The sequence below is a fragment of the Carcharodon carcharias genome, chromosome 11, assembly GCF_017639515.1.
Source record: "Carcharodon carcharias isolate sCarCar2 chromosome 11, sCarCar2.pri, whole genome shotgun sequence".
NCBI lineage: Eukaryota > Metazoa > Chordata > Chondrichthyes > Lamniformes > Lamnidae > Carcharodon > Carcharodon carcharias.
The window spans coordinates 92,251,446-92,277,450 of record NC_054477.1 but is presented as its reverse complement, the minus strand read 5'-3'; the positions used below and the strand labels follow the sequence as shown (position 1 = coordinate 92,277,450).

The following is a 26,005-nucleotide window of genomic DNA, read 5'->3' as shown; positions in this document are numbered from 1 at the left end:
GATGTAGCGCTATGCATCCCCTCACCTAAGCACTCACCGAGGTCACTGATGCTAATTCCAAATGGTCATTCCTAGCAGGCAATAGAGACTTTGAGCAGGCACATGGTTGCTTTAGACAATGTGTAGAGGAGAAATGGATAGGAGCGAGGATGAATTGAAGCTGAAATGTGCTCTTTATTTGCAATGATGCATGGCCTTGAGGGCTTCATGGTGCGTGTGCATTTTGGACTTGGCAAGGTCCAAGGCTGGCCAGGGGGACACAATGTTTGTGTTAAAGAGCAGACATTTTAATGTCTGGCAGACAAGTGTTTGATGTTATCATTCTCAGGTGGTCTGAATCCATATCAAGCTGAGAATAAATACAGCCCAGGATCCATGAGAGTGCTGGGTGTCAGTGTGATTTGAAACAATGCACCACAGACAACTGAGTCATCTATAAATGGATTCACAGCAGCAGAATATCATCGGGTGCCTTGCCAAGTGTGAAATAACTAATTCACAATCCATGTTATACAGATTGCTTCAGATCGATCTCCTAGACAAGTCTTATCACATTGAAGGCATACAGCTACAAGGCCACTGAGGATTGACTGACATTTCCTGGCTCTTGTAGACTACTGTTACGACAGGGATGGTGGAGGGACGCTTGAAGAGGCAGCACCTTCTGATGTCAGGACTCCCTTCTCCAGTTAGCACCTCATCTCAGCAATGACACATGCTGCTGAGGGCCCATCATCCTTGGAAGGATCAAGACAAAGTGAGCCTGGCGTGTAACTATTCACTCTCATATTGAAGTGCATTGATGAAAGGAAGGGAATTGCAATGCTAGAGCTTATGCTGGCCCATGAGGGCTCTTGTCCAAGAGGGTACTCACTACAACTCATCATCCTCCTGGTGGAATCTGGTGGTTATCGGGGCCTCATATGCCTCATCTAGCCCATGCTATTGCTCCTCTCTTGCAGCCTCATCCCCTTCAAGATCATCCTCAGCGGAGGAGATGGGCAGCTCCTCCACCTGGTCATCTGGCAAGTCCTCCCCGCTTTACAGCATCAGATTGTGCAAGCCATGAAGATCCGTGAGACCCTCTGGGGTCTGTGCTGGAGTGCTCCACCAGATCTGTCCAGGCATTAGAATTGCATGGTATGCTCCACAAATGCTCAGCTAGCACCATGAGCCTCATTGTACCTTCTCCCTGCAGGATTCTGTGGCTGCTGCATGGGCATCATCAGCCACATCCTTTGCAGGTACCCTTTTTCACTGAGCAGTCAGCCCTGGATCCTGTGTGATACCTTGAAGATGTCCAGGTTCTGCAATTTACTCAAGATGTATGAGTCCTGGACACTTCCTAGGAATCTGGCGCAGACCTACATGATAAATTTCTTATGGTCAGAGACCAGCTGTACACAGAGTGAGTGGTAGCCTTTCCTGTTTATGTATTGGAGTGCCTGTTGCCATGGAGCTTTTATAGCCACATGAGTACAGTCGATGGCGTCCGGAAATCTCAGCAAAGCCCAGTGCTCTGGCGTCCTGACTTGCTTGATCTCTGTCGATGTTGACATAATTGTGTGCCTTGGCAAAAAGGATGTTTGTGACCTCATGTTTGCATTTGTGATTGGAAGCTTGAGAGATCCCACAGAGGACCCCAGTGGATCCCTGGAAATAACCACTAGTATGGAAGTTCAGAGTGGTTGTTACTTTCACAGCCACCAGCAATAGGTGCCCTACCAGTCCCCGGGGCTCCAATTCCAGGAGAATGTGGCAAATATGAGTCACCAGATTTCTGGACATGCAGAGCTATTGATGACACAGGCGCTCACTCATCTTCAGATAAGATGGGTGAGTTCTGTAGACCCTGCGTCTTGTGGGCCACATAGCACAATGTCCCTGTGAGCCGTTTTTAAAATCATTTATGGGATGTGGGCTTCGCTGGCTAGACCAGGATTTATTGCCCATTCCTAATTGCCCTAGAGAAGGTGGTGGTGAGCTGCCTTCTTGAACTGCTGCAGTCCATGTGGTGTAGGTACACCCACAGTGCTGTTAGGGAGGGAGTTCCAGGATTTTGACCTAGCAACAGTGAAGGAACGGCGATATATTTCCAAGTCAGGATGGTGAGTGACTTGGAGGGAACTTCTAGATGGTGGTGTTCCCATGTGTCTACTGCCCATTTCCTTCTAGATGGTAGTGGTCGTGGGTTTGGAAGGTGCTGTCTAAGGAACCTTGGTCAGTTTCTGCAATGCATCTTGTAGATGGTACACACAGCTGCTACTGTGCGTTGGTGGTGGAGGGAATGAATGTTTGTGGATGTGATGCCAAACAAGTGGGCTGCTTTGTCCTGGATGGTGTCAAGCTTGAGTGTTGTTGGAGCTGCACTCATCCAGGCAAGTAGAGAGTATTCCATCACTCACCTCACTTGAGCCTTGTAGATGGTGGACAGGCTTGAACTCCCTGTGTAAGTGTGGAAACTCCTCTCATCTTCCTGGAGAGGTTTCATGTACATGTTTCCCTCCCTCACAGGCCACCCCACCCTCCCTTGCATTGCTCGATCCCACCGTGCTTCTGCTGCACGTCTGTTTGTTAGCCCCTGAACATTTTCAAGTGGAAATGCCTGTGGCCCATGTGGACCTCTCCCATCCCCATCTTGAGGCCACTTACACTATTCAACATATACCTCCCACTCACCATCCCCCCAGTCATGCGCCTGAGTGCAACCTTCCCAGTACAGGCCTAGCCCTGAAGCTCCTTCTCCTGTCTGAGGCCACTTCCCCCCTCCCCTAGTACAGGCCTAACACTGCAGCCCCTTCCCATGCCTTAGGCCAGTATCTGACCCCCCCTCCCCGCCCACCCCTCCCCCCACTTCCTCATTGCAGCCAACTCTGCAGCCCATTAAAAGCCACCCCCTGCCTTACTGCTGCTGTAGTAGGTAGAGACTTGTATGTGACACCCTGCTGAAAGTGATGTGATGCTGCCTGTGAAGCCTGGTGCTGATTCCTGCGAGCGCTGTGCGATGCAATGTCGGCAAAGTAACCTCGAAGTGATGAGCGAAGTGCCAGATGCATGTTGTTTATATCCTGTAGTGAAACATGTTGTTCTAACTGCACACCAATTTGGCCTGATGATCCAGTTTGGGGGAAATGATTCCAGCAAGCAGGGCTTATAATGTGATGCAAATACATTAAAATGACGTTCCTGATGTGCCACGGCAGAAATGTGACATGCCATTGATGGATGGGTTTTTGGCCTTCTCGTGATATTTTCTGTTCCCGTCCGCCATGATGCCTGTGGTGAATGAGGCGGAAAATCCCGGCTGCACTCTCTTTATGTCTACTCTATAAAAACATTCCATAACATTAAAGACCTCTATTGGGTCAACCCTATAGGGTCTGTTTAGACTCCTTTACTGTTTCATTTATATGAATCTTGTTTAATCTCGTATTAATTTAATCTTTGTCACCTCCCAACTTATCCTTTTGGCTAGGATACTGGTCCCATTCTAGTTCAGGTGGCCAGTCGCACTCCCATCAGTACAGGTCCTTTCTGTTTTAGTACTGGTGCCAACATGCAAAGGAATCCTTCTTTCCCACACCAGCCCTTTAGTCACATGTTAATTCTCCTGCTCTGTCTCACTCAATAATCCAGAGATTTTTATGCTCAAGATCCTGCCACAAAGGTCCATGCCACCTTGGAGCCTAATGGGAGGCTGCCAGGGTTTACCTCTATATGGAAGAGCGCACCCCACCCACTGGTAAAATGTCAGTGGAGGCGGTAAGATGTCCTTAATTGGTCACTTGGGTTTGGCTCATTTGGGATTGGAAAAATGGGCAGTCTGCCACCTTCCCTGCATTGACAGATGGCATGGTGGCAGGAAGGTGGTGGGCATGCCACCCAATGTCTTCCTTTGCCATTTTGCCAGCCTTGCCAACTCTGAACCCATCCCCAAAGGCCACGTAAAATTCCAGCCCAAATGTGTGATCATCAAAGTCACTTAAAAAAGTTACTACCAGCAAACTATAATTCAAGTTTTAAAATTGTGTGCATTTCTGCTTTTATAGTTTGTATTGAAAATTACAATTAATTTCCTGCAAAAGCTTAGGTGTTCCTTATGTGGAAGAATCAAATTACTACTGAATAGCACATTGGTGACATTCAACACCTTTTAGCTCATCTATTTAAAATGTTTCTTCACCAAATGCCTCTCTGATAGTAAAAGTGCAGGCGAGTGCAGCACAGTAAGCTATTTAAATGGCCAACCGTAGCTGGTTTCAATATACCCCATCACCCCTGTGCTCACTGACTTACATTAGCTCGCTTTCCAGCAATGCCACAAATTTAGAATTCTCATTCTTGTGTGCAAATCCCTCCATGGTCTCACCTTTCCTGATCTTTGTAACCTCCTCCTGCCAGCCCTACACCCCCATGCTCCCACCCCACCCAACTCCTACCACCCCAGTCCCCAAGATCTCTTCATTCCTCCAGATACGGCCTCTGGTACATCCCAATGGTTTTTATCTCTGCCATTGGTGGCTATGTGTTCTGCTACCTGAGCCCTAAATTCTACAATTCCATCCCAAATCTATCAACCTGGCAAATCATGGTGGAACAGGAAAAGTTCTGAAGAAATTCTAAATCTTGGTTAATTTCCTTATCATTTACACGACAATACCCTTCACCTGGTAATTCTCTATGGGGGAAGTTAGCCAATAACTTATTATGTATTACATTCACCTGCTGTCTAAAACACAAAATTATTTTAATATCACTATGAACCAAACTAATCTATATTTGATTCTGAAAAATAATTGTTGGAACTCCGCTGAGGTTAAAAACTGTTTATTCCATTTTATTTATAATCTTCATTGCATGTAAAGCTAATGAAAAATTAGTTGAGAATGTTGTACACCATTCTGATTAATTCCAATCCTAACAATCCTATAAGGGTCCTGCAAAGTCAATTAGATTTTTTCCAGTATAGTTTATCATGTCCCACATCTCTACTAAATTTATAGAAGGTAACCATCCTGATGTTGTAAAAGGCTTTAAAGTATTCATAATGAAAAAGTTGAATTATATTGAGTTTTTGGTAAGAAGATAATGGCAAAAAACTTCTGATTGGAGTTGGAACCCCTGTGTCTGATGCTGATCAGACAGAAGACTACCCAGTGACCTGCATACGCTGAAAAGGCTCTGATTTCCGATCCACCATGTAGAGAACTTCCTCAGCGTAGAAATCCTCGCAGAGAGCAGCGAAGAGAATCAGTGCAGAAACCACCCCACTCCTTGTGGCACTAGCTGCTGTAAAGAGAGTTTAAATGTCCATTGTGAAGGTTAATGAAGGGTGACAGATGAATGTTAGTAAATGGGTTAGTGGATCGATGAGTAGGTAGGTGGGTGAGTAAGTAGGTACATGAATAGGGTGGGTGAGGTAAATAGGTGAGGTCTGTGAGGTAAGTGGGTGGGTGGCAGGTGGGTGAGGTGGTAGATGGGTAGGGTGGCAGGTGGGTAGGGTGGCAGGTGGGTGAAATGATAGAGTGGCAGGTCTGCAGGGGTAGCAGCAGTTTGAGGTGGTAGGGTGACAGGTGGAAAGGGTGGCAGGTGGGTACGGCAGCAGGTAGGGCGATTGGCAGGGGTTGAGGTGGTAAGGTGGTGGTTGGTAGGGTTGCAGGTGGGTGAGGTGGATAGGTGGGTTGGGAGGTATTTGAGTTGGGAGGCGTTGTCGGATTGGGGGTCAGTCAGATCAGGTCAGGAGGAGTTGGGTTTTGGGGGGGTCATGGAGTCATGTGGGTAGTCAGGTGGTGGGGGCTAGTCAGCTTGGGTCGGGGGATGTCAGGAAGTCAAGGGGGGAGTCAGCTGGTGGGAGCTGGTCAGGGCGGGTTGGGATTTGGGGAGAGTTGTGTGGTCATGTGGTAGTTGGGGGGGTTCAGTGTGAGTGACTGGGAGGTCAGTTGAACTGTTACTCAGGAATTACCCCAGGATTTTTCTGTCTAATATTTCCTGGTTAACTATTCAGGTAAGTAAGTCAGAACTCAAAGGTTCTGACTCTAACTCAGAGTTGGAGACATTTTTGGAGGGTCCTGGGGAGCAGGGGAATTACCCATCTCAATTTCAATGTTTGGGGGCAATTCCCACGGGGCAGAATTTTGACCTTGATCAGGCCCCAATCGCAATTTCACACTGGCTGGCCAATTAACGGCCAGCTCCCTGAGGCACAGAGCTGCCTCAGGGGGTTGCAGATTTTCAGCACTCAAAATAAAGAAATGAAAAATAATGAAAACATGTCCCCTCATGTGACTCTGTCACATGAGCAGGGACATGTTAAATAGGAGTGCAAAATGTTTTCATTTTTAAAAAATCAATGGTCAAAACTTCATGCTGTGATGGATAAGGTAGCAGCGAAAAATTGTACTCAATTAATTGATTAAGGGCCTTAATAGGCTGCTTAATTGTTGGTGGGTGTGTTGCTGACTCCCACATGTGCCCGCTGACCAAAATATCGCGCGAGTGCTATCAGGATGCTCGCCCGACGTCATTGTGCGTCATTTTACGCTCGAGCGTGTCAGGTGCACGCCGAGCAAAAATCTCTGGCCATGGAGTCTGTGCATCGGACATCCACACGGTCCCGATGTGCATTTTTGGTTGTAATACAAGGTTCCGATGATCCAAAGTCTGGAAGATCTGGGCCTATGTATTAAGGAACCAGTTGAAAACTGATTTTAAAACATCATTTAGCATTGGGCAATATTTAATTTATCTTATGTGAATGCCTTTTAACCTTTGTCTGTCTAGGTTCTTGTCCTACTTTAGGCTGTGGTGAGCTAAAAGACCACAAACTTCATGAGCCATCAGTATTCTCCGGCTCTAGCAATTCTGCACTAGAATAGAGTTCTTGTGGGGCCTCGTGATACATGGAAAACTGCAGTGTAAACATTTTCTATAGGAATTCCCATGTTAAAATAGTCAAACTTGGTTGTTAGTTACATGGCATTTTTCATTGTAAGGCCAGAAGCTGTGACTTGTATAGCAGTCGCAAGCTTAATTTTATGACTTGCCAATACTAGCCTCCTGTAACGTCACCACAAAGCCTATTATTGAATTACTGATACTCTGGTCAGCAGACCATTTGGTGTGAATGTTTTATTTATTCAAGATGTAAACTTATTTTAACATATATTTCAATTTTAAATGGTCTGCACCATGTTTTCTGCCATAAACATTCATGTTTGTGTTCCTTGATAATTTTAAAGCATTTTGCACTAATTGCTTTCTGTGGCTACTTCCAAGTCTCCTGCTACTGTTAAAGCCAGCTAAGATATTGTGCATCTTGTTCAGATCCCTGATTCTCGCCTTTTCCTTACATTCCTACCAGTACTTCATAACCATACTTCATTCTTACATCCTCTGATACTGGTCCTACCATGTATTTCATAGGACCACCTGCCACTTTCTGTAGTAGGTCTGGCAACATCTGTGGAGAGAAATAGAGTTAATGGGCAGAATTTTCCATTTATGATTCTAAATGCGGTGGCGGGCAGTTTTGGTGGTGCTCACCCCTCTGGCCAGAATGGCAGGAACTCGCACCCGATTCCATGCTTGGAGGGTCATTAATTATGTACAGGTGAGTATTGGGCAGAATTAGCTGTTGGGTCGGGAGCTGATTCGTCCCCCTGCCATCAGCTGGTGGGCCAAAGTTCTGGGTGCCATATTTAAAGGCCAACCCAATGCACGATATCACTCTCTCCAACCCACCTTCCGGACACATGCAGAGATATCTTGCAACCAGGAGAAGAAGGCCAAGAGCCTCAAGAAGAAGACAGCATCGCATTTCACCAACTAGGCCTTTCAAGCCTTGATCAGAGGAATGCAGGTGCACAGGCAAGTCCTGTATCCCAGGGATGACTGCAGGAAACGCAGCAGCCTCACCTCTCCGGCTTAGGAGGCCATTGCAGAGCAGGTCAGTGCAGCTGGCAACTGTGCCCAAAATTCCATGAATCATTGAATGATCTCATCTGCTCTGCCAGGGTATGTCATCCTTCAACTCCCTCCAATCTCAAACTCTCATCATGGCATCATGCACTCAAACTGCTACTCTCTTCAGGGATCTCGCACAACATTAGTGGGGAACACATATCAACACTCATTCTCTCACCGAGACTTTCACATCACCACCATCCCATCTGCATGTTGTTCACACTCCATCCTCAGGCCCTGCTTGGGCGGGTGGGGGGGTGCGGTGGCTTCACCACACACAGGGGACATGCATCTCACCCAACCACTGCTCTGCTCTATCCTTTCACATCACATGTCTTTCTTTCTTCTTCATACAGTCCAAGCTGGCGCAAAACAGGTGCGAGAGACCACAGACCGGGGGAGGGAATGGCCAACATCATTGCCCTTGCTGAGTTTGTGGACGCTGCAGCTGAGCTGGCTGGGGAGGACAGGGATCGCTCCTGTGGGGAAGGGGAGATCGGCCTCTCCCAGCACCCAGCACGGATCACTGATCCATCACCTCATCAAATCCTGACCTTCACAGCGAGTCTCATGCAGTCTTATCTGGCTCATGCTCATTAACTGAAACTATTTTCTATTCTCTAGGCAGCAGCAGATTGAAGCCCCAAAGCTGGTCCAGCATCAGTGCGAGCCCCCAAGACCACATCTGAAGAGGAAACTCTGGAAGAACTGTCACAGCACTCGCACACACCCTCCACCGATTCAGAGGCACATGTTGGTGAGGCACAGATGTAGATTAGGCTCAGGCTCACTTTCTGGAAAACACCTTATTGACATATCCCTGCAGCAGATGGAAGCAAGCACAGCCGAGGTCTCCAGCGCTTGGAGGACTACTGATGACCAGCCACTTATTCACTCCAAGTCAGACGATAAGCCTCTGGAAACAGCCGCCAACTCAATGTTGGCGATGCAACGACAGGCGGTAGAACATCAGGCAGAGATTTGACAGTCACTCAGCAGACTGGAGCAAATGATGGAGGAGTCCGACAACGTTCTATCTGGTGTCATGGTTTCGACTTACGAGTGCCTCGAGGTCAACATGGGAAGGCTGGCGACCTCTATGGAGACCTTGGTCCAGTAGGATTTGCCAGATTTGCACTCGGCCCTGCGCTCCAAGGCCACACACCCTGGTGGACACCATCAAGAAGTAATGTCAGGAAGATGTGTTTTAAACTGTTATTTGAAGTGTGTGATGTAAGTGTTTCTAACCCTTCTCAAGGAACACCACTGAGTGAGGACAGCTCATCAGCATTGATATTCGGCATTTTTATCTCCTCAGTGGTGGCAGAGGAAAAGACATGCGGGAGGAGGAGATCCCTAGGCATGTCCACATCTCAGTCACAGCCGTGTTGGCATCATTAGATGGTGGTGAAGACTTCAAGCCTTCTCGGCATCACTCTTCTTCTTAAGCGGACTCTTAACTCCCAGATTGAGCTCACTCACAGGGGCCCACAGACCAAAGCAAAGATCATGGCCTGGTGATTCATGAGGTCAGAATGTGCATATGTGAATGCAGGACTCATTCTCACTGCAAGTGGGTAAACATCCCATGAGATGAAAGTAAATGACATTGGGGACTAGGAGAGATGTGGCCATATGCCCTCACTTAACTTTACACTTTCTGGAACCTGTCAGCAATTAACGTATCACAGGCTTGTCTCACATGTCTTCCTTCCTCCATGGCGTGATCACGCTCTTACTGACCCCCAGCAGCCTCCTGAGGTTCCTGGACCTCCAGGCCTTCATCCTCTGATAAGCTCTCATCCTCCTCCAGTTCATCCTCTGGCAGGGGTTCACCTCTTTGTATTGCCAGATTGTGAAGGGCGCAACACACTGCGATGATGCAGTAAACCCTGTCGGGAATGTATTGGAATGAGTCACCTGACCTGTCCAAGTGTCTTCAGAGGCCCTATGGTCTGCTCTATAAGGGGGTGTGTGGAGTTGTGAACAGCGTTGTACCGCTCCTCAAAAGGACTCTGAGGGCAACTCACAGGTGGCATCAGCCAGAATTTCAGTGGGTGCCCCTTAACCCCAAGCAGCCATTCCTGCAGATGTAATAGCCCCTCGAAAATCTCAGGTGCCTGGGAGTGACTCAGGATGTAGGAGTCCTGGCAACTCCCAGAGTACGTTGCACAAATGTGCAGTATGTGCTTCTGGTGATCACACACCAGTTGTGCATTGATGGAATGATAGCCCTTGTGCCTTATAAACATCAAAAACACTGGCAAGGGATATTCTCCAACTCATGTGGCGCCTGGCCTTCACGAAGAATGTGGCATATGTGATGTACCAGAGCTCAGTGCAATTGCAGATGTGCACTGCATTGCCTCTTACTCAGTTGTAAATAGGAAACTCTTCTACAATAAACCCTAGGCCTGGCAAGTCGCCCCCATTGTCTGGGTCTCACCTCATGACCCTCCTGTTCATTCTGTGACTCCCCTTGACTTTGTCCCTCCTGCTGGAGCTCCACGCAGAGTTGCTTCTCCTTCCTTCACCTCCTCTATTGCATTTGGACCCTGACAAAGGCAGCATTGAGCCCTGGATACATATATGCTTTTGCCTTCTCTCTGAAAGGAAATATTGAAGACATTAATGATTCAAGGGGCAAGAAAGTGTAGCTTAGAAGATGAAACATATGGAAACTGTAAGGGTCCATAGTTTTTCCTGCCCTACTTGCATGGTGACTGATGTCACCTTGTCCCTGAGACACTAGCACACACATTGTGGTGACCAAGATGGCATCACAAATATGTAACATTTTAAGCCCTATATGAGATGCTGAAGTTTAATTGAGCTGAGTGACCCAACCTAGCTCTGTGCTCCATTCTCTGATGTTGCATATTAATGACCAATCAGTTTACGGGATGTGGGTGTCGCTGGCTGGGCCAGTGTTTATTGCCCATCCCTAATTGCCCTTGAGAAGGTGGTGGTGAGCTGCCTTCTTGAACTGCTGCAATCCATGTGGTGTAGGTACACCCACAGTGCTGTTTGGAAGGGAATTCCATGATTTTGACCCAGCGACAGTGAAGGAACAGCAATATATTTCCAAGTCAGGATGGTGAGTGACTTGGAGGGGAACTTGCAGGCGGTGGTGTTCCCATGTGTCTGCTGCGAGTGGATGCCCTGTGGCTCGTTAGGAGTGTCAAATCTGGTAAACATGTGACAGGCCTTCATTAATGGAATGCCATATGTGATGCAGCTGTGCCTCCTTCACTATTGCCTGCATTCCCAAATTCTACATTCCTGTGTGTTACTCTTGAGATGCAGTAACTGTGATGTGAAGTCACTGAGTTCTGAGTAGCCCTTTAACAGTGCTAATGAAGCCATTGGCTTTCAGTGGCTTTCATTGCAAGGAGCTCTTCCCCCTTTCTTTCTAAGCAGACTCCTGCTCACTCCTGTGGCAACAAGAAGTTAGAGGATGACCCCAGAAAGGCCCCCTTGTGTTCACCCTCCCCCATCACTGCCATACCACAGCCTTCCCTCCCTGTTGCCCCTCTCATGTTCGCCCTTCCCCCTCACTGCCATTCCACAGCATTCCCTCCCCTTTGCTCCCTCGTGTTTAAGAACCCCATTCTCATCTCACAGCCCCCACCCCAGTTGAAGTGCTTGTTTCTGAAAGTGCAAGCCTGTATGAGTTCCACAGCACAGTGGTGTTCTTCAGGACAATGTAGGCAAAGAGCAGGAGCAGACCAACCTACAGCCCCAGCAGTGTGGCATTCATCGCAACAAGACCACTGCAGTGCTATTGCAGGTGGTCTATGTATGTTGCATTCACCTCAAAGTTGCCAGTGAACTGAGGTCCAAATTGTGCATGCCAACCCTGCTCAAAAGAGTTTGAGGCCAACATAACTTCCCGCTGGCATGACACAGGATTGGAAGGCCTGACAAGATTCTGCCGAGCAGCTATTTTAATGAACATTCATGAGATGTAAATGAATGCAAATGGAATTCATGCCACTAGTCAGCAGGATGACCGACCTGCCATTAACCTGCCATCGGGAGAATTGCAAGCTGTTTTTACGCTGGTGGATTTTCAACATTTTTCCTGGTGCTGGACTTTTTTTCCTTTTTTCCTTCTGCCTGCCACAAAACCCGCCGCGGGCAGGATGGAAAAATTCCGCCCAATGTTTCAGATCGACAGCCTTTCATCAAAATCAGCTGTTGCCTGACCTGCTGAGTATTTCCCCCATTTTCTGTTTTTATTTCAGGTTTCCAGAATTTGCAGTACTTTGCTTTCATGTAGGCATGAATGGGGTAGTTTCTACTGTGGACACAACCAGTGATTGTGGCACAAATTGCACCCAAAATTTCTCCAGTTTTGAGAAGCATTTAAAAAAAAAGGAAAGCTGGAATTTTCCATGCCTGCTGGCATGGGGTAGGTTCAGTGGCGCGAGCAGACAATATGGCGAGAAGGCTAAAAGTCGGTTTCATGACGTCGTGGAACCAGTTTGCGTTTTTCTGCTCAGCCCGTCGATGGCCGGCCACACTTACTGCCGTCAGGCATCAGGAACCTCACTGTAATACATGATCATATCTTTATAAGGCCAACCTGCCGAACTCATCCTCCCATGCTGGATCATCCGCCCACGTCAGCATGATTGCACGTCGATATGTTTCACAACTGTACTTCAACGACATGCATCTGGCGGGCTGCACTTCACTTGGGACTTCAAGGTTTGTTTGTTTATTTTGCTTCAGTCAGCACTCACAGTCATCAGCACCAGGCTTCACAGACAACATCACATCACTTTTAGGGGGACTCATGGGCAGGTCTCTACCTACCAGACCAGCTATAAGATGGGGATGACTTTGTACGGCTGCAGGACTAGGGCTTGTTTGGGGAAGGGGGAAGAAGTGGCCTCAGGCAAGTGAAGAGGCTGCAGGACAAGGGCTGTACTGGGGAAGAGGGTGTCCCAAGGTTTGTGTGGGAGCACAAGTTGATCTGTGCAAGTGGCCTCAAGATGGTGAGTGCTGAGGAGGCAGTCTCCAGAGCAGATGAGGCCAGATGGAGATGTGAGAGTGTGTGTGAAAGAATGAGTGGTGATGTCCCTTGAGCTGGCAGTGAGTGAGATGCCAGTGAATGTGTGATGGGCTTGAGTGTGTGAGCTTAGAGTGATGACATGGTTCCCTTACCCTGGCTGCACAGATGAGATAGTTCGTCCTCTATCTGCATTGGATGGCCAACCTCTTCTGTGCGGCACTGGCACTGATCACCACTGCCATTGAATACCAAGCCAGAGTGGTAATTTTGCTGCCCCTCGTGCGACCATAGCGGGGGTAGACGACATCACGGCAGGCCTCCATGGCCTCTAAAAGGCACTTGAGGGACACATCACTAAACCTGGGGCTGCAGTCTTTTTGTCTTTCTGAGCCAAGATTTATTTGCATCAGTCCTAGGCTGGAATCACTGAAATGTGTGCGCACGGCTGTACTTTAAATGTGGCACCCAGCATGATGAAATGGTGAGGTGACAGCATGGCGGGCAAATTGGAGCCCGCCCGCCATTGAAATGGTGTGTTTCCTGGGAATTCTTAGTTAATATAGCAGGATTGGGACTGTACGGCGTGAGAAGCTGCCACATTGTGGCCAGCAGGTAAAACGTCATTTTTCCTGCCCACTACTGCAGTTAGTGCAAATCTGGGACAATCCTGCCCAAAGACTTGGATTTTAATAGTGTTATAATCTCGGTAGCGACCAATAACTTTTTTTTAAATGAAGAAATCTGAAATCCCAGTGATTTACTAAAAGAATGAAGCCACAAGATTCCACAAATTGAAACAAGAATTTTTACTATACAAGAATCAAAGAAATCAAGACTAAATACTATCTTAGATAACCTTATACCCTAACACCCAGAATTAACATAAGTTAAACATGAATCATGAATTACAGTCAATTATAAACTATAAATTGCACAATAAATGGCAGATACAATTGAGACAGATCTAACGAATTGGTCCAGCAGTCCACAGTATAAATATTGTGGCTACAAGAGCAGGTCAGTGGCTGGGAATTCTGTGGAGAGTAACTCACCTCCCGAGTCGCCAAAGCCTGGCCACCATTTACAAGGCACAAGTCAGGAGTGTGATGGAATGCCTTCCACTTGCCTGGGTGAGTGCAACTCCAATAGCACTCAAGAAGCTTGACACCATCCAGGAGAAGCAGCCTGCTTGATTGACACCTCATTCACCATCTTAAGTATTCCACTTTCTCCACGATCGATGCACAGTGGCAGCAATGTGTACCATCTATAAGATGCACTATAGCAACTTACCAAGACTCCTTCAATAGCACCTTCCAAACCCGCAACATCTATCACCAAGAAGGACAAGGGCAGCAGATGCTTTGGAACACTACCACCTTCAAGTTTCCCTCCAAGCCACACACCATCCTGACTTGGTACTATATCACTGTCACTGGGTCAAAATCGTGGAACTCCTTTCCTAACAGTACTGTAGGTGTATCTGTACCACATGGGCTGCAGCAGTTCAAGAAGGCGGCTCACCACCAACTTCTCAAGGGCATTTAGGGATAGGCAATAAATACTGGCCTAGACAACGACGCTCACAATCTGTGAAAGAATAAAAAAATATAGGCCAGGATTTTACAGCCCTTCCTGCCTGGTAGGATATTATGCTTCTGCTGAACTGAATGGAGATCTAAGTGGTTCTCCGCCAGGCGGAGATAGACCACAACAGGGCGGTAAAATCCTTGCCATAGTGTAGGCCAGGGTACAAGAGGAAGAAATAATCATGGCTTTTAAAAAAAGTGCAGGTGATTTTGATTAAAATCATGGGTGATTTTAATCTACACATAGATTGGACAAATCAGGTTGGCAAAGGTAGCTTGGAAAATTAGTTATTAGTGTGTTTTTGGGACAATTTCTTAGAGCAGCACGTTCTAGAGCCAACCAGAGAGCAGGCCTTTCGAGACATAGCAACGTACAATGTGGCAGGTTTAATTAATGACCTTATAGTAAAGGAGCCTCTAGGTAGCAGTGATCAAACTATGACTGAATTTCACATTCAGTTTGAGGGAGAGAAAGGTGAGAAGTGTTGGTCTAAACTATTATCATAAACTTAAATGAAAGCAATTACAAGGATATGAGGAGAGAGCTGGACAAAGTGAACTGGTTAAAAGGTAGGACTGTAGAGAAACAATGGTAGACATTTAAGGAGATACTCCATAACTCACAGCAAAGGTGTATTCCATTGAGAAAGAAAGACTCTAGGAGAAGGAGGCACCATTCATGCCTAACTAAGAAAGTCAAATTGATATAAAAAAACCATAATATCATGAAGATTGGTTGCACCTCAGAAGATTGGAAAGATTTTAGAAATCAGCAAAGAATTTTTTAAAAAATAAGCAAGAGGGAGAAATTAGAGTATGAGAGAGCTAGTTAGAAATATAAAATCATATACTAAGAGTTTCAACAAGTATTTAAAAAGGATAAGAGTAACTAAAGTGTAGTGCTGGTCCCTTAGAAGATGAAACTGGAAAATTAATAATGGGAAACAAGGAAATGGGCAGAAACATTGAACAGGTGTTTTGTGTCTGTCTCCACTGAAGAAGACACAAAAACCATACTAAGAATACTTGAAAATGAGGAGGTAAAGGGGAGGGACGGACTTCCAACAATCACAATCACTAGGGTAAAGATACTGGGAAAACTATTAGAATTAATGGTTGACCAGGCCCCTAGACTTGATGGCTTTCATCCTAGGGGCTTAAAAGAAGTGGCTGCATTGGTTGTGATCTTTCAAAATTCCCTAGATTCTGGAAAGGTTCCAGTGGATTAGAAAATCACAAATGTAACACCTCTATTCAAGAAAGTAGGGAGACAGAAAGCAAGAAATTATAGGCCATTTAGCCTAATGTCTGTCATAGGGAAATTGCTAAAATCCATTATTTAGGAAGTAATAGCAGGACATTTAGAAAATCATAATATAACCAAGCAGAGTCAACATGGTTTTGTGAAAAGGAAATTGTGTTTGAATAATTTATGAGAGTTCTTTGAGGAAGTAACAAGCAATGTAGATAAAGGGGAACTCCTATAGACATGGTTTACTTGGATTTCCAAAAGGCATTCAACAAGGTGCTACATCAAAAGGTTCAAAACGTACAAATTGAGAGCTCATGGTGTAGTGGATAACATATTAGCATCGATAGAGGATTGGTTAGTTAATGGGAACAGTAAGTAGGGATAAATGTATCTTTTTTCTGGTTGGCAAGCTGTTACTAGTAGAGTGCCACATGCATCAGTGCTGGGCTTTCAACTACTTACAATCTATATCAATGATTTGGATGAAGGGACTGAATGGATGGTAGCTAAATCTGCTGATTACGCAAATAACCATAGCTACTTACAATACATGAAAATGTTTATTTTCATATTACAGAGTTATGAGCTAAGAAACTCATAGACATTTAAGGCTCTGATGCATAATGATGGTCTACTTATACACCTGACTTAGTTACTGTAATGTTATCTTAAGGTTGTTGAATTTTCTTACAATGGTCTGTGGGAGTGTCACACTTGGATGTTGCTTTGGATTTTGCCTTAGATCTTGCCCTAGGTGCAATGGAGTTAGACAGTGGTTGAGGATTTGGTATTTCTCCGATTTGTCCTCCTTCTCATCATTGCACCATTTGATGTGTTGAACCTCATATGACCTCATCTCCGGCTGGTTGCCATGTACCTTCCATAGGATGCTGAATTTAAACCTGTTGTCCCTAATAATCTTAGCAACTCTTCACCTGCATTCCTGTCAGGCACATCGTTCATCCTTCCATACTTTTCCAAAAGTTCTTCACTGGCTTCTGACAGAGTTGATTGATTAAAACTAGGTAGATTTGTTCACACTGGTCTGCTAAACATGAGTTCCACATTGAAGGAATGGTTGCACTTAGGGATGTTGCCCTAAGATGGAGCATTGGAATATGTAGATGTTGTTTGGTCTTTCTGCACTTTAGAATTAAAAATTTCACTGCACAAATCATTCTTTCAGCTATGCTGTTAAATCTGGGGTAATGTGAAGAAGAAGTAGTGTGATCTATTCCTCACTTCTCAGACATGGCCCTTAATGGCAGTAAATTGATGACTGTTATCTGAGATTATCTCCCTTTGTGCCCCAAAAAAACTGAAAATAGCACTTATGTGAGTGTGTGCTATAATTGTGCTTGATGTAACATACAATTACCGGATGTCGAAATGGGGTACAATGCATAGTCAGATCCTGGGACTTACCCACCAGATGTACCAATCAATAGCCATGTTGCGTGATTTTTTTCTTTAAAATAACTTTGGTTCCATGAGTTTTGGATTGAGCACTTCCAAGGTAGGGTTTTTATGTGGACAATGCTTTCGAGCTTTGTTGAAACGTTTCGGACTGAGGCAGATTTGGAGTGACCCCTCCTTCTTGACAGCACGTGATTGAACTGCACCAATCCATATGTTCTTGAACCTTCTGAATTATCCCATCCATTTCCATTTTTTTCAGTTCAACCTTCAACTTGGCCTGCTTGTGGATGCTGCACTTGTGTGGTGAATCAATCAATGGTACGGCATCCTCTCTCAAGTGTAACATTGCATCTCCCTGAAAACTGCCAATTCTATCAAAACACTCAGGGTATTGCAATGTCAGATCACTAACTGAAGTGATGTGTGTACCTTCTAATGCTGATTTGCCTTGCGGTATCTGGCTGATTCTGTGGATGGGTACCAATGTGAGATCTCGATGTGTAGGTAGACCTGCAATTGCTGGGCCTTTCATTTCAACCGCTTAGAATATCTGTGACACCAGGATAAACTGGTTGTATTTACATTTTAGCACGGAAGATCCTGAGCATGAAGTTACTGAGCCATTATATTGGAGGAGAGTGTGAGCGGAGGACCCGGGGACAGGCAGTCAGCAGCACCTAGAGGAGAGTGGACCTGCGTGAGAAGGACAGCGGCAGTGGGAAATAAGAACCGGCGGCAGAGAGGGAGGGCTGGTACACGGAGGGCGGACCTGCATGAGAAGGGCAGCAGTGGCGGGAGATAAAAACCGGCAGCAGAGAGCCCCTTCAACTTGTTTCTACCTGACGGAGCCGAAGTGTGATGTCAAAGGAAAACAGATAGATGATTGGTGGGTATCTCTTCCGTGTCTCTTTTGATTGGTCAAGTGGTTTAAATCAGGAGATGTTATTGCAGCTGAAGAGTACAGTTAAGAAATTCACTTTGAAAATATTTAGCACCCAAATTAATTAATTAAATAGAATAGCGATGGTTGGGCAGGCAATGTGTTGCACAGTATGTGGGCTATGTGGACGCCACTGTGATCCATGGTGAACATATCCGCAGCAAGTGTTGGCTGTTTGAGGAACTTCAGCTCAGAGTTGATGTGCTGGAGCCTGAGCTGCAGGCACTGTGACACATCAGGGAGGGGGAGAATTACCTGGACACTCTTTCAGGAGACTGTCACACACCTTAGATTAATTACATCAAATTTGGTCCATGTCAGGGACAGGGGGGTGTGACTGCGAATGAAGCAGGTATGGGGATCCAGAATTTAGCTTTGGAGGTGCCTTAGCCAGTGCCCTTGCTCAATAGATATGAGGTTCTTGCTCCCGGTGTTGACGAGGGCACAGACTGTAGGGGGGATGAGTGAACTGATCATAGCACCATGGTACACAGCATCATTGAAGTGGGGGGAGAGAAGAGAAATGGGCCTGAATTTTTCCTGTGTCGGGCAGGCTCGGGCTGGCACCAGTTAAAGACCACCCAGTGTAATATGTGAGCGCTAGCCAGCGCTAGCTGTGAGGGTGAGGAGATGAGGGAGAGTCGGGTCCAGTGCTCTTTCGCGGATGCTGCCTCAGGGAGATTGAAGCACTTTTGAAATCAATCAATAAAATCAATAAAAATTTAATTAAACATGTTCCCTCATGTGACTGTGTCACATGAGATGGGACATGTTTTTATTTTTTAGGAAACTTTTTATTTAATTTGTAAAAGCTTTAGGTTGAGGTTTCCTAAAAAGTGTAAAGGCTGCTTGGCCTTTTCGCCTGTCTGCCAACCGTAAGGTTGGATGGGCAGCGTAAACTTGACACTAATTACTTCATTAATGGCCTTTATAGACCTATCAATTATCGGCGGGTGTGCAGCCGACTCTGGTGCGCACCCGCCAAACTAAACGTCGCAATGACATCAGGACACACACCTGACATCATCACGCATCATTTTATGCGCCGGTGTGTTGGGCCTGACCCTGCATGCTGACTGTCAAATGCTGGCCATGTAGCAGTAATAGGGGACAGCATAGCTAAAGGAATGGATACTGTTCTCTGCAGCAAAGGCAGGGAGTCCCGAAGGCTGTATTGCCCATCTGATGCCAAAGTTAAGGACATCTCTTCTGGGCTGGAGAGGAACTGGGAGCGGGAGGGGAAGGAACCACTTGTCATGGTCCAGGTAAGTACCAACGATATAGGTAGGACTAGGGAAGAGGATCTGCTGAGGGACTATGAGCATCTTGGGACTAAATTAAAAAGCAGAACCACAAAAGTATTAATCTTTGGATTACTACCTGAGCCACATGCAAATTGTCATAGGTTAAATAAACTTAGAGAGGTAAATACGTGGCTCAAAAATTGCTGTGGGAGAAATGGGTTTTGATTTATGGGGCATTGGCACTGGTATTAGGGAAGGAGAGAGCTGGTCCATTGGGACAGGCTTTTTGAACCATGCTGGGACCAGTGTCCTGGCGAATTGTATAACTAGCGTTGTAGATAGGACTTTAAACTAAGTAGTAGGGGGGAGGGTTCAATTGAAGGGAAGATTAAAAATTCAAAAAGAAGTGAGAGAACAGAAGTGTGGGGTAGTGAAGAGTTGAACGATAATCAAAGTGTAACAAAATATAAGTAGAAGAGTGCAGTAGAAATTAGAATCAGAATGAGTAATAATGGTAAAAAGTCAAAGCTTAAGGCTGTTTATCTGAATGTACGCAGCATTTGTAACAAGATGAGTTGATGGCACAAACAGATGTAAGTGAATATGACTTGACAGCTATTTCAGAGATGCGGTTGCAGGGTGACGAAGACTGGGAACTCAATATTCAAGGGTATTCGGCATTCCGGAAAAATAGACAAAAAGGAAAAGGAGATGGGGTAGTTTTGTTAATAAAGGAAGGTATCAGTGTGATGGTGAATAGTGATATAGGTGCAATAGATCGTGATGTGGAATCAGTTCAGGTGGAAAAAAGGAATAGCAAGGAGAAGAAGTCACGGATGGGAGTCATCTATAGGCCCCCGGAGAGTTGCCTCACTGTAGGACAAAGTATAAATTGGGAAATAAGGGAGGCGTGTAAGAAAGGCACTACAATTGTCATGGGTGATTTTACTCTGCATATTGACTGGACAAATCAGATTGGCAGGGGTAACATGGAAGACGAATTTGTAGAGTGCATCAGGGATTGTTTCTTAGAGCAATACATTACAGAACCTACCTGGGAACAGGCCATTTTAGATCTAGTAATGTGTAATGACATAGGATTAATAAAAGATATCATGGCTAAGGATCCTTTATGGGTAGTGATCACAACATGGTAGAATTTCAAATTCAGTTTGAGGTCAAGCAACTCAGGTCTCAAACTAGTGTCCTCAATTTAAATAAGGGTTATTACAGAGGTATGAAGAAACAGTTGTCTAAATTGGGCTGGGAAAATAAACTTAAGGGGAAGGCCAGTGGATGATCAGTGGCAGACATTTAACAGATATATCATAATGCTCAGCAAAAATTTATCCTGGTTAAAAAAAAGGACTTGAAGAGAAGGTTGAACCACCCATGGTTAACAACGGTGGTCATGCAGAATATCCAATCAAAAACTAAGGCGAAAACTAGTGGTAGGCCAGAAGATTGTGATTTTTTCAAGAACCAGCAGTGGATGACTAAAAAGCTAATAAAAAGGGAGAAAATTGATAATGAAAGTAAGTTGGCAAGGAATATAAAAACAAACAGCAAGAGCTTCTACGGGTATATAAAAAAAAGAGAGTGGCTAAAGTGAATGTGGGACCCTTGGAGGATGCGACTGGGGAATTGATAATGGGGAACAGGGAAATGGCAGATAATTTAAACCAATATTTTGCATTGGTCTTCACGATGGAGGACACAATAAACATCCCAAAGATATCAGATAAGCAAGGAACTAATGGAAGGAAAGATCTTGTAACAGTCTCTATCACAAAGGACAAAGTATTTGACAAACTAATGGGATTAAAGGCAGGTGAGTCGCCAGGACCTGATGGCCTGCATCCAAGGGTTTTAAAGGAAGTGGCTGCAGAGATGGTGGGGGCATTGTTCGAAATATTCCAGAACTCACTGGATTCCGGGAGGGTCCCAGCGTATTGGAAAGCCGCTAATGTGATGCCCCTATTCAAGAAGGGAGGGAGACAAAAAACAGGAAACTATAGGCCAGTCAGCTTAACATCAGTCATTGGGAAAATGCTAGAGTCCACTACTAAGGCAGAAATAGCAGGACATTTAGAAAAGCTTAATGCAATCAAACAGAGTCAACATGGTTTTGTGAAAGGGAAATCATGTTTGACAAATTTGCTAGAATTCTTTGAGGATATAACAAGCAGAGTTGATAAAGGGAATCTGGTAGATGTAGTGTATAGTGTATTCCAGAAGGCATTTGATAAGGTGCCACATAAAAGGTTATTGCACAAGATAGGAGCTCATGGTATTGGCGGTAATGTATTAGCATGGATTGAGTATTGGTTAACACACAGAAGACAGAGAGTCAGGATTAATGGGGCTTTTCAGGTTGGAAAGGCGTAACTAGTGGAGTGCCACAAGGATCAGTCCTAGGGCCTCAATTATTTACTATCTGTATTAATGACTTGGAGGAGGGGGCAGAGTGTAATGTATTCAAATTTGCTGATGATACAAAAATAGGTGGAGGGGTGGGCATGTTGTGATGAGGACATAAGAATCTGCAAGGGGATATAGATATGTTGAGTGAGTGGGCAAAAACTTGTCAGATGGAGTTTACTGTAGGAAAGTGTGAGGTCATGCAATTTGGTAGGAAGAATCAAATGGCAGACTATTATTTAAATGGAGAGAGACTCCAAAAAAGTGCAGCATTTGGGTGTTTTTGTGCATGAAAAACAAAAAGTTAGCATGCAGGTGCAGCAAGTAATTAAGAAGGCAAATGGAATCTTGGCCTGTATTGCTAGGGGGTTAGAGTTTAAAAATAGGCAAGTCTTTTTACAACTGTACATGGTGTTGGTGAGGTCACACCTGGAGTACTGTGTATAGTTTTGGTCCCCGTATTTAAGAAAGGATATACGGGCATTGGAGGCAGTTCAAAAGAGATTCACTAGGCTGATTCCTGGGTTGAAGGGGTTGGCTTATCAAGAATGGCTAACAGGTTAGGTTTTTATTCATTAGAGTTTATAAAATGAAGGTGATCTTAATGAAACGTCCAAGATTCTGAGGGGACTTGACAGGATAGATGTTGAGAAGATGTTTCCACTAATGGGGGAACCTCAAACTAAGGGCCATAGTTGCAGAATAAGGGGACACTTATTTAAAACTGAGATACGAAGGAATTTCTTCTCTCAGAGGGTATCGAATGTCTGGAATTGTCTACCCCAGAGAGTTGTGGAGGCTAGATCACTGAAAGTATTTAAAGAGGAAGTAGATAGGTTTTTGAAATAATGGCGAGTTGAAGACCATGAGGAGCTGGCACAGAAGAGGAATTGAGACCTGGGGCAGATCAGATCTTATTGAATGGTGGGGCAGGCTTGAGGGGGCTGAATGGCCTACTCCTGCTCCTATTTCTTATGTTCTTATGAAAGCTTCATAGAAGTGGGTTTCCTCATGGCCTTCTACTTCTGCAGGAAAATTGCTTGGAGAATTCTCAAAGGAAATATATTGGCACTTGTGCCTGTATCAGTTCTTGCCAAGAGCAAATGTTTACTGACTTTCTGAAGACAGATGATCTGAATTGTGGCAAATACTTCTAACTATGTAATGGCACCTATGTGTCCTGTTATATGGAAGGTGTGGAATGTGTGCTCACTGCACCTCACAGCATCTTGATCATCATTGTTGTTGTCAATTTTGTCCTTCAGCTCGTGTATGTTTTTCTTACAGGATCTGATACGATCTTTGTTGCTCCTCGAAGATATTGCCTGTTTGCAGTCTGCTTCAGCTTTACATGACTTTTCATAGATCCTTTAACTTTTGCTCTTCTGTGTTGCCACTGCCAGTGATCCTCTTTGCCACATGTGGTGCAGAGATCATGAAATGCTGGGCACCTTTCACATGCCACCTTTCAAACGTCTTCCTTGACCTCTCTGTCTCAATTTCTAGTGATAGACTGTCTACCAATATTCACTACAAGCCCACCGACTACCACAGCTACATGGACTACAGATCCTCACACCCTGCTTCCTGTTAGGACTCCATGCCATTCTCTCAATTCCTTCACCTCTGATGGTGCCACTTTCCAAAACGGCGCATCTGACATGTCCTCCTTTTTCCTTAAACAAGGTTTCCCACCCATTGTAGTTGACAGGGCCCTCAAATGTGTCCAACCCCATCTCCTGTGCCTCTGCCCTCACACCTTCCTCTCCCTCTCAGAACCATGACAGGGTTCCCGTTGTCCGCACTTTTCACCACACCAGCGTCCACATTCAAAGGATCATCCTCCGTCATTTCCGCCAACTCCAGCATGATGCCAACACTATACACACCTTCCCTTCATCCCCCCCACCCCCCCGCTCCAGTCAGCATTCCGTAAGGACTGTTCCCTCAGGACATCCTTGTCCACTCCTCCATCAGCCCCAACACCGCACACTTTCCCATGCAATTGCAGAAGGTGAAACACTTGTCCCATTACCTCCTCCCTCCTCACCGTCCAAGGGCCCAAACACTCCTTTCAGGTGAAGCAGTGCTTCACTTACACCTCCTTCAATTTAGTCTACTGTAATTGCTGCTCTCAATGCGGCCTCCTTCACATTGGAGAGACCAAACGCAGATTGGTTGGACGCTTTGTGGAACACCTTCGGTCTGTTCGCAAGCATGACACAGACCTTTCTGTCGCTTGCCATTTCAACACACCATCCTGCTCTCATACCCACATGTCCATCCTTGGCCTGCTGCAATGTTCCAGTGAAGTCCAATGCAAACTGGAGGAACAGCACCTCATCTTCCGATTAGGCACTTTATAGCCTTCCGGACTTAACATTGAGTTCAACAACTTCAGACCATGAACTCTCACCTCCATCACCCACCATTTTTATTCCCTTTTTTCAATATTCTTTTCCATTTCTTAATTTTTATTTATTTATTTATTTTTAAAAAAAATTTTATCCACTTATTTTTATTTTCATTTTTATTCATTGTTTTATCTCCACCTTTTATCCCATTTTCAACTTTTTTCCCACCACCTTTTTTCCCCTCCCCCCACCCCACGCCCACAAGGGCCATCTGTCACTTGTTCATGTTGTTCTTTCCAGAGTGCTTACCCTTGTCCAACTATTATCACATTCTGCTTTCTGACCTTAATGCCACCATCAGCACCCCATTTAGCCAGTACCACTATCATTAACACCCCTTTGTCCTTCTGTCCATCACATCTCTGGCAATCTCTCCTTTGCCTCCACCTATCATTGGCCTTCTATCCAGCATTACCATCTCCACCCCCTTGCACAGTATAAATTTCATTACATTTTTTTACTTGTCTTTAGCTCTGAAGAAAGGTCAAAATGACTCAAAATGTTAACTCTTTGTTTTTTTCCCTCCACAGGTGCTGTTAGACCTGCTGAATCTTTCCAGCATTTTCTGTTTTTGTTTCAAATGTCTTCCCTGGTTTGGGGTATTCTAGTCACTGTGTCAATGTTTGGGGCTGCACATAAAACCTATGAGCTTTGTTGGCCTGCAATAGTCACCTCATATTTTCATCTGTCTTTGAGTAACTCATCAATGCAGTAGCTTTTGGGTTTGTCCAGCAGATATTTTTTGAAATACATCCTTTGGAGTAGAGGCACTCACCAATTCAGTGATTCTGTCTGCCAGCTCTGCTTCTGAAAAGTTGTAGTAGGCACCCTTTTCTCTGCATCAACTGATAAAAAGATCAAAGAATTCCTTAGGCTTTTTGTAGTATAGAACTTGAGTGTTGCTCAATAAAGAGACGTGTTGCAGCTTTTCATCTTGCATTCATTAGAACACTGCAAGAACACTAACACAAGGGGAAAACAAGAAGAGAATTCTGAGTGATTGGCAGAGTGCCAACCAATCAGCATTCTCTTTTGATATAGTACCAATTGTTGTTTTTCCCTTATATTGGTATTCTTATGAAGCGTCCTAATGAGTGCAAGATGAAAAGCTTCGATATGTCTCTTTTTTCAGCGATTCATTAGACTGCTGATGGTGTGACATGAACCCCAGACGACGGTTATGGAAATTCAAATAAACTCTGAGATGGTTTTCCAAAGTTATCTAATTCTTTTTGGAATCATTTGGTCTTCTGTGTCGGATGTGTCAAGTCTATGCAAACCTTCATTTCCAATGGCTAAATGAATCTTTAAGGGCTGCTTGTCTCCCTCTCTGCGGGTTTTCCTTCAAGCTGCACGAACAAGGTGGACATCCCTTTCCCAAGGGACAACAAGAAGAGACCTTCCCTTCTGACTGAGGAAGCCCAGGTGGAGATTGCAGCAGAGGTCAGTGGCCACAGGGCCACGTCTTATCTTAGATGCAGTATCACAGACTTGTAAGCAACTTCTATAGCTCCACCAGGGTGAGTCCTCCATACTGTTCTCCTCTCTTGGCCTTGTATGTGGCAACGCAGGATGGTGTGTAAGACAGGCAGGGAATGACCACCCAGGCGATGACAAGGTGGTATGGCTGCAGCAGAACCATTGGGATGCATGGCAGCATCTTGGCGATGGTCAACCATCTTTGCTGACCCCCACAGTGTCCCTTGAGAGTGGATGTATGGAGGAGGCATCCAGGATCCAACAT

The 26,005-nt window shown here is 45.2% G+C and overlaps 1 protein-coding gene across 1 annotated transcript in view; it reads left to right on the top strand.

Annotated features, from left to right (window-relative positions):
• Positions 1 to 25,482, top strand: part of slc36a4 (solute carrier family 36 member 4) — a 450,045-nt gene extending 424,563 nt beyond the window's left edge. The window contains exons 11-12 of the transcript XR_005944434.1: positions 17,832 to 18,128; positions 24,792 to 25,482. The gene's annotated coding sequence lies outside the window, so the exon portion shown is untranslated. The remainder of the gene's footprint in view (positions 1 to 17,831; positions 18,129 to 24,791) is intronic.
• The last annotated feature ends 523 nt before the right edge of the window (positions 25,483 to 26,005 follow it).